At 46.2% G+C, this 13,713-nt stretch overlaps 1 long non-coding RNA gene across 1 annotated transcript in view; it reads right to left on the bottom strand.

The window, feature by feature from the left end:
- Positions 1-2,521: 2,521 nt before the first annotated feature.
- LOC129628050 (uncharacterized) overlaps positions 2,522-13,713 on the bottom strand; it is a 28,724-nt gene continuing 17,532 nt past the window's right edge. Inside the window, exon 3 of the long non-coding RNA XR_008702706.1 lies at positions 2,522-2,724. This is a non-coding gene — a long non-coding RNA (uncharacterized LOC129628050). The remainder of the gene's footprint in view (positions 2,725-13,713) is intronic.

Here is a 13,713-nt window from a genome sequence, read left to right as displayed (position 1 = left end):
GTGCCTCTGCGTTCAGCACACCACACTCTAAGCATCAGCTTACCTGTCTGTTTCGAGGTACCAGTGACTTGTAAAATGTGTATCTCTAGCCCTCACCTCTGCTCTGAACTTTAGACACATATGTCTAGCTCACTCCTTGCCAAATGATCTTAGAGGACTTCCAAAACATAACTCAAAAATTTCAAGTCCCAAAGTTGTTCTCTCTAAGGGTACCTCATCTAAGAAGGCAGCACCCTGATCCAACCAGTCACCTGATCCAAAATTCAGTCACCCCTAATTCCTCCTTCTCCTCTAAGTTCCACATCCAAAGACATGTCCCGTCAATCCTATGTCAAAACATTTATAATGCAATGAACTATGAGAAAGAGAAATGAAGAGAACAATTGTATCAAAAGGAATAAAATACCTAGAAATAAACCTACCTAAAGAGGTGTAAGACCTATACTCAGAAAAACTGATGAAGACACAAACAGATGGAAAAATATAGTGTTCATGGACTGGAAAAATTAATATTGTTAAAATGACCATGCTACCCAAGGCAATCTACAGATTCAGTGCAATCCCTATCAAAATACCAATGGCATTCGTCACAGAACTAGAAGAAGTAATTTTTAAATTTGTACATAAACACAAATCCAAATAGTCAAAACAATCTTGAGAAAGAAAAACAGAGCTGAAAGTATCAGCTTCCTGACTTCAGACTATACTACAAAGTTAAGTAATCAAAACAGTATTTGGTACTGGCACAAAAGGACATAGCTCAATGGAATAAAATAGAGAGCTCTGAGATAAACCCACATAATTATGGTCATTAATCTACAGCAGAGGAGGCGAGAATATACAACAGAGAAAAGATAGTCTCTCCAATAAATGATGTGAGAAAACTGGACAGGGACATATAAAATAATGAAATTAGAACTTTTCTCACACTATATAAAAAATTAACTCAAAATGGATTAAAGACCTAAATGTAAGACTAGAAACTGTAAAATTCCTAGAAGAAAGCACAGTCAGAACACTGATATAAATCGTAGCAATCTTGTTTTGGATCTGTCTCCTAAGGCAAAGGAAACAAAAATAAAAATAAACAAATGGGACCTAATTAAACTTAAAAGCTTTTGCACAGCAAAGGAATGTATCAACAAAATGAAAACAACATACTGGATGGGAGAAAATCAGATGACTGATAAGGAGCTGATATTCAAAATATACAAACAGCTCCTACAACTCAACATCAAAAAACCAAGCAAAAAGAAACCAAAAAATAAAAATTGATAAATTTTTAAATCAAAATTAAGAACTCCTGTCCCTCAAAAAGCACTGTCAACAGAATGAAAAGAACCCAAAAGAACTGAAAGCAGGGTCCCAAAGAAATAGTTTTAAATCCAATTTTACAGTAGCATTATTTACAATAGACAAAAGGTGGAAGCAATGCACAGGTCCATGCACAGAAGAATGCATGAATAAAATGTGGTCTTTGCACATACACGGAATATTATTCAGCCTTGAAAAGGAAGGAAAGTCCGCTACATTCTACAAGACAGATGAAACTTGGGAGCCTTATGCTAAGTGAAATAAGCCAGTTACCAAAGGATAAATACTGTACAATTCCACTTAATGAGCAGTCAAATTCATAAGGAGAGAAAGTAGAATGGTGGTTGCCAGGCACTGGGGAGCTTCATTTAATGGACACAGAATCTCAGTTTTGAAAGATGGAAAGGGTTCTACAGATTGGTTGCACAATAATGTGAATGTACTTAATGCTACTGTACCACACACTTTACAAAGACTAAGATGGTAAAAAGTATGTATTTTACTACAACTTAAAAAAAAAAAGAAACTATGAAACTTAGGCCATCAAGATAAGATTCCCAACAGATCTTAAGAAGCAGCAGTCTTCTGGAACCATTCTTTGAATGACAACAGATTGGTGGTCTCTGATTTTTTAAATTATATATTTAGTCTTGGTTCTGTTTTCATAAATGTACTTAGTCTTGTGACTTAAAAGAGAAAGTGAGTGTGAGAGAGGGAGTGAGGAAAAAATGGGGAGAATCACAGACTGGGAGAAAATCCTTGCAAATTGCATATCTGAAAAAGGATGCATCCAGAATATACAAGAACCCTAAAAAAAAAGAGAAAATATCCCAAAAAGAATATATAAATGTACAAAATACTTAAAAAAGATATGTGAGCCAAAAAGATAAGGGGATTACAAACAAATAGATGAAAAGATACTTATGTCATTAATCATTAGACAAGTGAAAATTAAAACCACAATGAGATACCACTCTATACCTATCAGAGTGGAGGAAGAAAAATGTAAAGGACAATATTAAATGCTGGTGAGCATTCAGAGGAACTGGAACTCACATACACCGCCAATGAGAATGCAAGATGGTACAGCCATTCTGGAACACAGGTTGGCTGTAAAGTCAAACATTCACATAAACATGTGCACGCCAATGAACTTTACTGAAATTGAACTTTATTTGAAACTGCCCCCAAATTGAAAACAACCCAAATGTCCTTCAAGTGGTGAAAGAATATTGAAACTGGTATTTCCATAGAATGGAAAACCCAGCAGGAAAAAGGCGTGAACTCCTAATATACGAAGCAACATGGAAGATTCTTGAACACACGATGCCAAGTGAGAGTGCATTATACTGACTCCCTCTGCTATACACCATACGATTTCATTCATGTGACTCTGTAGAAATGGCAAACCTACGGGATAAAAAAAGCAGATCAGAGGCAGCCAGGGCTGGAAAACAAGGGAGAGGACGACCCAAGGGGCACAGGGGAGTCGGGGGTAACCATAGTCACCATCCCTTGACTGTGGAGGTACTCACACACAGACATTTGGCCACGAAAACGCATAGAACTTCACACCAAACAGGGTGAGTTTCATTGCACGTAAAGTGTGCCTTCAGAAAAACAGCAGCACACATATCTGGAATCTGCCTAGCAGCCACCTGCTGTCGCCAGGGCCACTAGGTCCAAGCTTTCGTCCGCTCTTGCCCCGCCCTCCTCTCTTTCCCCTAACTTTGTTCTCTATGTCTGTTTTCTGAGACTAGTTCTGCTTTGTAAATAAGTTCATTTGTACCATTGCTCTTAGATTCCACATGTAAGTGGTATCATGATTCTGTCTTTGTGTGTCTCCCACTTCCAACCAATGAACTTTCATTTAGAACAGCACTTCCCATGTCCCCACTTTCCCTATAAAAGTAAGATGCCCTCCTTTATTATCTGGACATGCCTGTGGTTCCCCAAAGGTTGCATGTTCTGAACTACAATTCTTGCTGTTGCCAAATAAACCCATTTTGCTGGTACTAATAAAATAACTTGCCTTTTTTTTTTTTTTTTTTTTTGCCACATGGCATGCGGGGTCTTAGTTTCCTGGCCAGGAATCAAACTCATGCCCCCTGTAGTGCAAGCTCAGAGTCTTAACACCACTGGACTGCCAGGGAATCCCCTGTTCTAATAATTTTAGATAAATAGAATCCCTGTCTAGAGCTGGTTCCATCACATGCCTAGGGGCAACTCTACACCCATCCTCTCTCCAGATTCTTGGGGAGCATCAACACAGCACGTTCTCAGTCTAAGAGTCAGGGAGCAGACAGAGAGCCCAGAGGATCCTGCTGCTGTTGTAACATCAGGCCTCCTCTTTGCTGCCCCTGGGCTGTGCCCACCTCTGTCCCTTCATGATCTCATTGCCCATCTCTGGTGGGTGTAGACTCACAGCTAAGGGACCAAATGTCCCTGCCCTTGGGAAGGCAACTCTTGCCCTTCAATCTCCCTGCCCCCAACCTGTGGTTCCCCTTCTCCTGCCCTCATCTTCATCTACCCCATCTATCTCCCTTTGTCTCTCTGTCTCTATATCTTTGCCCCATGCATGTGAACTCACACATACGTGCACACACATACATACACAAACACACTTGCATACTGTCACCACCCCTTTTCCAACTCACTCCCTTCAGCTATTGAATTCACTCTGCCTGGAGGACAGGACCATGACAGATTAATGCGGTGGATACCATGCTGCAAGGGATTCAAAGGATCAAAACGATGTCCAGGCCACAGTTATGGTCCCCTAGGCTGCAGCTGAGATGTCTGTGCATTGCACAGGGGCGCATAGCTTCCTGGACCCTGCTCCAGCATCACCCCTCCTCACGAAGCTCTCAGCCTTGCTAAGCGCACACCAGTCCACCAGTCGGCCGTGGCCGCACACCTCATCGCCAGCGGGGAGGGGCTCTGTCCAGCAGGTGCTCTCGGCCAGCTCATCTGCAGCCCAGCGGTGCGGTTGGGGAAGGCTAGAAAGAAGAGGGCAGGGACTGGCATAATTTCACGTCTGGCCTTTCCTAGCTGACAGGCAAAATGACTCTGTGATCCCTTAGCTCTCTAAATTAGTTGTATTTTATGATCCCCCTGTCTGGCGGGAAACATCCCATTAAATCTTAATGATCTGCCTTCCAAGAAACTCCCCAGGCCTTCTGTCCCCTGGAGGACACGAAGCCCTGGAAAAACAGGGTGGGGTGCTGGCTGGGGAAAGGGGGAGATGAACACCCAAGAGATGGTGTCTGGTAAAGGTTCCCACCCAACATCTTTCATTGGGCATCCGTCTTCAGAACCGGAACCAAGCAGGTCTTTCTAAACCAAGAGCTCTCCGTCTTCCCATTCTGCGCTTCTCGGGACCCAACCCTCCTCTCTGCTCAGACTACACACTCACTCTGAAGCCCACTTGGCCCCCTCCAGCCCAGGTGCCCACTTCTGTCTCTAGGCTACAGAAACCAACTAGGCATAGAATGTGGGACAGAGGTGTACCCTGCCCCACTTTCCATGCACACAGCCCAGGCCAGGGTAGAAATCTCTCTCTGAAAGAAAGATGCCACATGACCTTCAGGATTATTCAAATATTAACTACCTGGATAAACAGTTTCTCCTATATTCTCATTATCACCTCTCTTGCTGAAGCTAAAGTGCAATATTTCTCTTTTATATCCAGAGCAAAGATGCTTCTGGTGGCTCCTGGGGAGACAGGACGGATGACAGGAAAGAGAAGGAGCAGGCAAGCACGGGGAGAGGGAGCAGGATCGTTCCAGCCCCCCCACCCCCAACACAGGCCGTCTGGACGCCCAGCAGGAACTCAGGGGAGACCTTGAGCAGAAGGCTGAAGGTCACCCACTCCAAACAACAGTCAGCCTCATCCCTAACCCAGCACAGATTGGTGGTCCCAGAGGGGTCTTGGGAACACAGGCTCACCAGACTCCATCCACCCACCTCCAAGAGCTCCCTGCATGAACTAGACCTTGTCACCACGTGGGCCTGCCTCAGGAGGTGCCACCCCTGGGCCCTGGCCAGAGGGGCTGTCCATGACCCTCAGAGCTATAAGCCAAGTTCCTTCTTGAACTAAACACTTCATGCTTTTGGCTGGACCCTTTCTTGTCTCTCGTTATTCTCTTGTCTAATGGAACCTTTGAACTTCCCTGGTGGCTCAGTGGTTAAGAATCTGCTTGCAATGCAGGAGACACTGGTTTGATCCCTGGGTTGGGAAGATCTCCTGAAGAAGGAAATGGCAACCCACTCCAGATTCTTGCCTGGGAAATGCCCTGGACAGAAGAGCTTGGCAGGCTACAGTCCATGGGGTTTGCAAAAGAGTCGGATATGACTTGGCAATGAAACAACAATATAACCTTTGGTCTCCAGCTGGCCAGGTCATGAGAAAGCTAAGGACGGGCGTGTGAGTCCTCCCTGCTTCCTTTCCCAATCCAGCCACTCAAAACTCTCCCCAGGTCAGGAGCACCTGCTTCTCCACACTCCACACCCCTCTGGGAGGGGGCAGAGAAGGTAGGCCTCCGTCCTCCTGAAGTCCAGCCTCTCCCGGCAGAGAACACAAATCCATTACAAACTCCCATTATCGCAACCCATTTTAAAGTTATTATTGTGGATTCTTAAGATGTCAACAATGAGGAATCCTATTGTCCCACTAATTAATTCAGCAATCTCCCTGAAATAATAGGAGTTGTAATTGTAATTCCAAACTCACCCTTCGACCACTGGCATCAACTAATTAAACAACAATCAGCCAGCACCAGGCTTTCAAGGGGGAAGATGGACTATTCCTTTTTATAGCTGCAATTAGGAGACACATTCAATAATCAGAATGAAATACAAATTTACCCAGGAGCCCAGTAAATTATGGCCATTCATACTCTGTTTTCCTATGGTCGTCGCCCACAAAATGAAAAAGGGGTTGCATCTTCCAGCTGCAGCAGGATGCTGTCTGGACAGCCTCTGAGCTGCTCCTCAGGGTCCCACTCGACAGCTTTCTGCTGCTCGGTTCAGAAGCGCCAGGAGAAGGGTGGAGGGAGCTGGATGCCCACGCCTGGATCTGCCAGCATCCTAGGGTGTCAGCGGGAGGTCAGAGTGGCTGGAGGTATCTGAGGGAGAATCGTGGAGGCGAGAATAGGAGTCGTACACACTGTTGTGCCTGGGTGGGCTGGTGATACACAGGCCCCAAACACAGGCTCAGGCTCTCAAGAGCACAAGCCCTTCAGAAAATCCTTTGTATTTCCTGCAAAAATGCCCCAGAGGGGAGAAGAGCTTGGAAGATGGTGGAAAGACCCATAGGTCAGAGGGAAGAGGTGTAGAAGAGTGTCTCAAGGAGCCACTGAATAAGGTGTGAAAATTAAATCAGGTAAAAGGCAGGGAGAGGCAGGAGAACTGTGAGACAATACATGGAAAAGATACCAGCACCATGGCGGCACCCTCAGCCCTCCACAGGCTGAGCAGAAAACCTGTACTCTTCAGAACTGGCAAAAATGCACATGTCCACAAATGGAGGGAATGACAGATCCCAGCATTAACATGCATAATTGAATTATCTCGGTTAGTCTGTCTAAGGGAGGCTGGGTGTGGCAGGGCTCTCTGAAATGGAAAAGGCTGCTGAGCAAGATACCTGTTTCCCCCTTCCCAGAACTCCTAGAGGGCAAAGCAGGAGCCACTGAGCAAAAACACAGGACAGCTTTGGAAGAAATTCAAATGAAGGGACTTCCTGGCAAGAGAAACTGGAAACTCCTTGAGGTCATGGGCCTCCTCCCTGCCACTTAGTATAGGACACACAGTAGGTGCTTAATAAGCACAATAGATGGGGGAAAGTGGAAACAGTGGCAGATTTTATTTTCTTGGGCTACAAAATCACTGCACATGGTGACTACAGTGATGAAATTAAAAGATGCATGCTCCCTGGAGGGAAAGCTATGGTCATTCTAGATAGTGTATTAAAAAGCAGAGACATCACTTTGCCAACAAAGGTCCATATAGTCAAAGCTATGGTTTCTCCAGTAGTCATGTATGAATATGAGATTTGGACCATAAAGAAGGCTGAGCACCAAAGAATGTATGCTTTCGAACTGTGGTGCTGGAGAAGACTCTTGAAAGTCCTTTGGACAACAAGAAGATCAAACCAGTCAATCTTAAAATAAATCAACCCTGAATATTCATTGGAAGGACTGATCCTGAAGCTGAAGCTCCAATACTTTGGCCACTTGATGCAAAGAGCCAACTCATTGGAAAAGACCCTGATGCTGGGAAAGATTGAGGGCAAGAGGAGAAGGGGGTGACAGAGGACGAGATGGTTGGATGGCGTCACTGACTCAATGGACATGAATTTGAGCAAACTCAGGGAGATAGTGAAGGACACGGAAGTCTGGCATGCTGCAGCTCATGGGGTCACAAAGAGTCGGACATGATTTAGCGACTGAACAATAATAAACACATGTTAAACAGAGGGGCTGGTTTCTGGGACACCCCTCTGCTCAGTGGGCATTGCAGGGAGACCCAGAGGATAGAGCCCCCCTCCCTGCAGACTGATTGACTGACTTCTTCATGGACAGCAAGTGATGCTCTCAGAACGTGTCTGTTCATTCATTCAAAAACATTCCTTGAGTGTCTACTCCATGCCACCTTTGTACCAAGTACCAGGGGTTCCCTATGAGGAAGGCAGGTAGAGCCCTGACCTGACGGAGCTCACTGTTCTAGGGAAGCAAACAGCCAGGAGGAGCGAGAAATGCCATGAGAGGGAGATAAAGTGCTACAGCCTTGCCCAGAGGAAGAGAATCAAACTGGGGCCTGAAGAAAGCACAGCAGGAAGCCAGGTGCCTCCACGTCCTCATCGGTAAAATGGGAATAATAAGAATGCCTGCCTCAGTCTTCCCTGGTGGTCCAGTGGTTAAGAATCTCCTGCCAATGCAGGGGACACAGGTTCAATCCCTGTTCCAGGAAGATTCCACATGCACGTAAGCCCATGTGCCACAACTACTAAAACCCACGCTCTAGAGCCCACAAGCCACAGCTACTGAAGCCGTGTGTCTAGAGCCCACGCTCCACAACAAGAGATGCTCCTGCAATAAGAAGCCCACTCACCGCAACTACAGAAAGTCTTCACGCAGCATGGAAGACCCAGTGCAGCCAAAACTATTAATTTTTTTTTTAATTTTAAGTGAAAAAAAAGAATGCCTGCCTCATAGGGTTGTTGTGAGAATTGAGTAGATAACATACAAAGATGTTCTACCTGGTCTAGTGCCCGGTTATAAGTGTTTGCTATTATTACCATTACTACTTTAGTTCTTCTTCGCTTTCTGCCATTAAAGTGGTATCATCTGCATATCTGTGGTTATTGATATTTCTTCTAGCAGTCTTGATTCCAGCTTGTGAGTCATCCAGCCCAGCCAGTATTTTGCATGATGTACCCTGCATATAAGTTAAATAACCAGGGTGACAACATACAGCCTTGACATACTCCATTCCCACTTTTGAACCAGTCCATTGTTCCATGTCTGGTTCTAACTGCTGCTTCTGTGAAGGACAGGGAAGCCTGGTGTGCTGAGTCTGTGGGATCGCAAAGAACTAGACGTGACGGAGCAACTGAACAACAATAACAACTATTACTACTATTATTTTTGTTGTTTTTTAAAAAATGTTTATTTCTTTTGTATCTTCCTTGCTGTATGCGGGCTTCCCATGGCAGTGGCTTCCCCTGCTGTGGAGCATGGGCTCTAGGGGCACTGCTCTGAAGCCCACTGCATGGGCTTACACAAGTGGAATCTTCCCAGACCAGGGATCGAACCAGTGTCCTCTGCCTTGCCAGAAGGATTCTCAACCACTGGACCACCAGGGAAGTCCCTACTACTACGATTATCATCCCTCCATCATTCCCTCTTTGGGAGAAGGCCTCTGGCCACAGAGGTCTATCCTTCTGAGCAGCTTAGTCTTGGATGCTGTTCCCAACACTGTCCCCTGCCCATTCAGGGACAGTCACACAGTGTGGCTACTGCTCAATTCATACAGCATGTACAGAGCCCCTACAGCACCCTGGGTACATGCTGGGGCATGTTGTGGACTTGGGGCATGTTCATGTTCATGAACAGCTTGTGATAAGCTGGAGAGAAGACACCTCACATTCCCCAGTTGGTCCCAGAGGCACCGCTGCTGGCCCTGGAGGTGACAGGATTTGTCAAGAGATGTTCTCAGGGCTGTAAGGCCCTCCCAAGGCAGCAGCTTCTAGTCCAGGAGCCAACAGAGATGAGTCAGCAGGAGTCCCAAGGCCTGGCCCTCAGCCACCTTCTGTCTGGGCCCCACAAAGGAGCCAGAGTGGGAGTACAGGCTTAGTCATCTCCAGATATAAGGCGCTGGGAGAAGGTCCTGAGCCCCAGGCCCCAGGCCTCGGTGGTTGCCTGGCTCACAGTTCAGGTCTATCCACACACCGCGTATGGTGGCAGGACCAGGGCCTAATGACTCCCCATGCAGCCTCACCCCACTACTCTTTCCTTTCCTGCTTTGTCCTCTTACATGCTTGCTCATGACCACTCTTTGAGTCCCACAGGCTCCGATTCCAACTTTTCATCCCCACGTGCACCTCCTCCTCCACCCAGAGAGATAATATTTGAGCTGGGCACCAAAGACCCACGAGGCACAGCTGAGGAGCACTGAGCTGGGGTCCAGGGTCCCCAGCAGCTTCAGGATGTTGGGGGTAGGATGCTGGACTAGCTCAGTGACTTGTCTTCTGCTCAACTTCTCAGCAATAAATTGCCAAGGCCTTTTTCATCAGGCCCAGCTCTTGGAAACCATAAAAAATCTGATTGAGCACCCTCAGAAGCACATTCAAGGGGAAATTCTCACACACATGAGTACAGATTTATTCCCTGATGACAATGGCAATATTAGCTTTATTGATCAAGCACCAGCATCCTCAACAACATTTACGGGGCTATGGCTCCCAGCAGCTGCCTGTCCTTCGGCCCAAACTGTGAACCCGGGGGACCCTACATGGAATCAGCAAAACCAATCAAAGATTCACGACCTCAGGGTAATTACAACTCACCAAGGGTCAGTTTGCTTTAAATACACTTTAAATACCTCAAATTGAAAGACACTGGGCTTTTATAATGCCAGAGTCTAGAACTTTACTAGATGAATAAAAGACTACTGAGTAAATTAATGAATGAGTAAATAGTCACCTTCCACGGGCTATGAGCCTGATTATTTAATTATGGATGACTGAAGCCTCTTGCTTTTCCATCTTCTCACACAATATTTAATGGCCTTACTTGGGTCATTTCACTGCTAATTTGTACCTCATTCAGGAGCAGAAGGAGGGAGCAGAGGGGATGAAAACAGGAAAGACATGGATCATTCAGTCTTGCTCCATGCAGCAGCTCTGGGAAAGGTTTGGTGGGTAAGAAAGATTGAAACTGATGGCTACAGCCAGGCTTCTTGGGAGTTATCTGTGGATTTTTATTTATGCAAGACTCCTGCCATGAACTGCCATCTTGCTTCCACTTAGCCTGGGAAATATCCCAAGAGAGGTACTGCTATAGGCAGGGATTGAAAGAGGGACAGAAGGGACTGGGGAAGGAGGAAGCCGCTATCTTAAAGCAAGCCCAGAAAGTCCTCCCAGAGACAGCCTGCAAAGCAGACGGCCCTCCTGCCCTGTTCTCCATCTCAACACGCTCTTAGCTACAGAGTTACAATGGACTTCAGAAGAGCCTGACTCTCTCCCATGATCTCTACTCCTTCACCTGTGGGATTCAGGTCTGAATTCTTCCAGGTAAAGGCTAGTAGACATGTTGTAGAGGGGATCCCTTCGCTGACTTCCTGCCAATACAAAGGGGCACAAGCAAGGGGGAGGGATAAATCAGGAGTCTGGGATTAACAGATGCACATCACTATATACAAAATAGGTAAACAAGGATTTGCTGTATAGCACAAGGAACTATATCCAGTATCTTGTATAGCCTATAATGAAAAATAATCTGAAGCTGTATACCTTGACAGTAATACAACATTTTAGATCAACTATAGCTAATTTTTTTAAAGGGGGATGGGGTATGAGCACAGTGAGTGTGCAACAGGCAAAGCAAGGGGGCAGTGATCCTTACAAACCATGTTCCCTGCCTCCAAGTAGACTTGCCACCCAGAAAGGTATAAAATGTCCAGGTCACCACACAGACCCTGGGGTCCTCTAGGAGACCAGATCCTTGACAGAGTCTAAGCAAAGGTGTTCTAGAGACAGATATCAACAATGGGGCTGGCTAGGGAGGACGAGGAGGAGAGGCAAGGCTGTGAGTGAGGCCAGCTGAGGCCAGGGAGCACTGGTTCTGGCCACGGTAGGAGGAGTGAGGACCCGTGCTCAGAGGAAGGGCACCGGATTTGAACCAGCAGATCTGGGTCCAAGTCACAGTTCTGCCACCTACTAGCATGACATATACAAGGGTCCCACCACCAACCGGCCTTCCTAAATTCAAAATCCTCCAGCAAGATGAAGGAGGATGACAGAAAACGGCAGGAAGAGGGGACTGCCACGCACCAGCTGCAGAAGGCCCCGGTCCAGGGTGCACGGTGCCCCCAGAGGATCGTCACCAAGCCCTTGGACACTGCACGTTGCAAACCTGAGAAAACTCCTGGAGAATGTGCTCCATCAAAACAATGGAGCAAAAAAAAAAAAAAAAACAAAACCAATGGAGCAAACCAAAAAAGAATAAGATGCAGGATCCTAGAAACAGAGAATGCAAATCAAAGGGGGGCAAAGGGAATTCTCAGGGCCAGAGGAGAGGGAGGTCCCGGGATAACATGGCTGCAGGCCTGGGAACAAGCTGTCCAGACAGAACAGAGGTGTCCAGGAGCAAAGTTTCTGAGAAACCTGCTGAAACTGATGCCTTGTCTGATGAGAGTAATCTTGAGGGAAATTATTCTGAGAGGCTATTAGTAGATACAAAGAAAATTACAGCCACAAAGTTAAGCAAAACAAGGCAGTTACTAACTTCAGGGGAAAAAATGAAGCATAACCATAATAAAGCAGTCAGTTGTAAATATTATTCAAATAGGTGTACAGTGGAAGTGAGAAATAGATTTAAGGGACTGGATGGTAAAATACACAAAACATATACTTTACTATCTAAGTGTTTATAAGGATACAGTCCAGTATTGTTAAGTAAACTCACACTGTTGTGTACAATTAGTTTTTAAAATCCTCAAACCCTGACCCTCCAGTGCTGGCCGTGCAGGGATGCTCTCCAGTGAGGCAAGGCAGCAGGTACCTTCTACCCTGACCCTTGTCACCCAAGCTTCATCTTGTCCTGGGGGGAAGGGCTGTCTCGCTCATGATGCTGACACCAACAAGGTGGTCAAATGCTGCTTTGCTGTAGACACAGGTCCGCTGCCTTTCTCTCAAGAGACACAACTAATGAGACTGGAATGATTAAATACGACTTTTCTAACAGCCTGGAAATACAAAGGGGAAAGGAACACGGAACCTGGCTTTAATGGGTATGGTCAACCCTCTCCGGGGTTCCCAGTTCACCCTTCCTACCTAGACCCTGCCTGCCCATGGGGAGACAGCACCTTTCCCTACGCCGACTCCTCCCCCAAGTGTATACTCACAAGAGCAGGGCCTAGAGCTTCTCCCCTGGCACCCTGGGGTCCTCCCAGCCACTCCTGTTTCCTGGCTAATGACCCTCCTCTTCCCGCAGTGACTGACACTTGGTAGCACAACCCTTTGGGGCAGCTCACACCTCTTCCCCCAAATCAAAATGCAACACGAAACCCCTGACATTTACAAGGGGGCACCCTACTTGAAGAATAGGAGAACAAGAGATGGGAAGTCTCTTAATCTTGAACAAAGCAGTAAACATCCCAAAGCCTCAGTTCCCTCATCTGTAAAATGGAGTCTGCAGTCTGTTCCAATCCCAGGGTGCTTATCAGGATCAAGACAGAGATGAATAGAAGGCAGCGTTGCAAAAACTTAGAAATGTGAATGATTACTATAAATCCTGATTTTTTTTTAATGTCTTATTTTTCTTTTTTTTATTGGTGTATAATTGCTTTACAGTGTTGTGTTACTTTCTGCTGTACAGTGAAGTGAATCAGCTCCTGTGCTTAGTCGCTCAGTCGTGTCTGACGCTTTGCGACCCCACAGACTGTAGCCCGCCACTCCTCTGTTCATGGGGATTCTCCAGGCAAGAATACTGAAGTGGGTTACCATGCCCTCCTCCAGGGGAATCAGCTATATGTATCATATATCTTCTTGCTCCTGAACTTCCTTCGCACTCCCCTCATGAAAGTGAAAGTGAAGTCGTGTCCAACTCTTTGCGACCCTGTGGACTGTAGCCCACCAGGCTCCTCCATCCATGGGATTCTCCAGGCAAGAATACTGGA

This window comes from Bubalus kerabau, chromosome 15, assembly GCF_029407905.1.
Source record: "Bubalus kerabau isolate K-KA32 ecotype Philippines breed swamp buffalo chromosome 15, PCC_UOA_SB_1v2, whole genome shotgun sequence".
In the NCBI taxonomy this organism is placed as follows: domain Eukaryota; kingdom Metazoa; phylum Chordata; class Mammalia; order Artiodactyla; family Bovidae; genus Bubalus; species Bubalus kerabau.
This window is presented reverse-complemented; position numbering and strand designations above follow the sequence as displayed.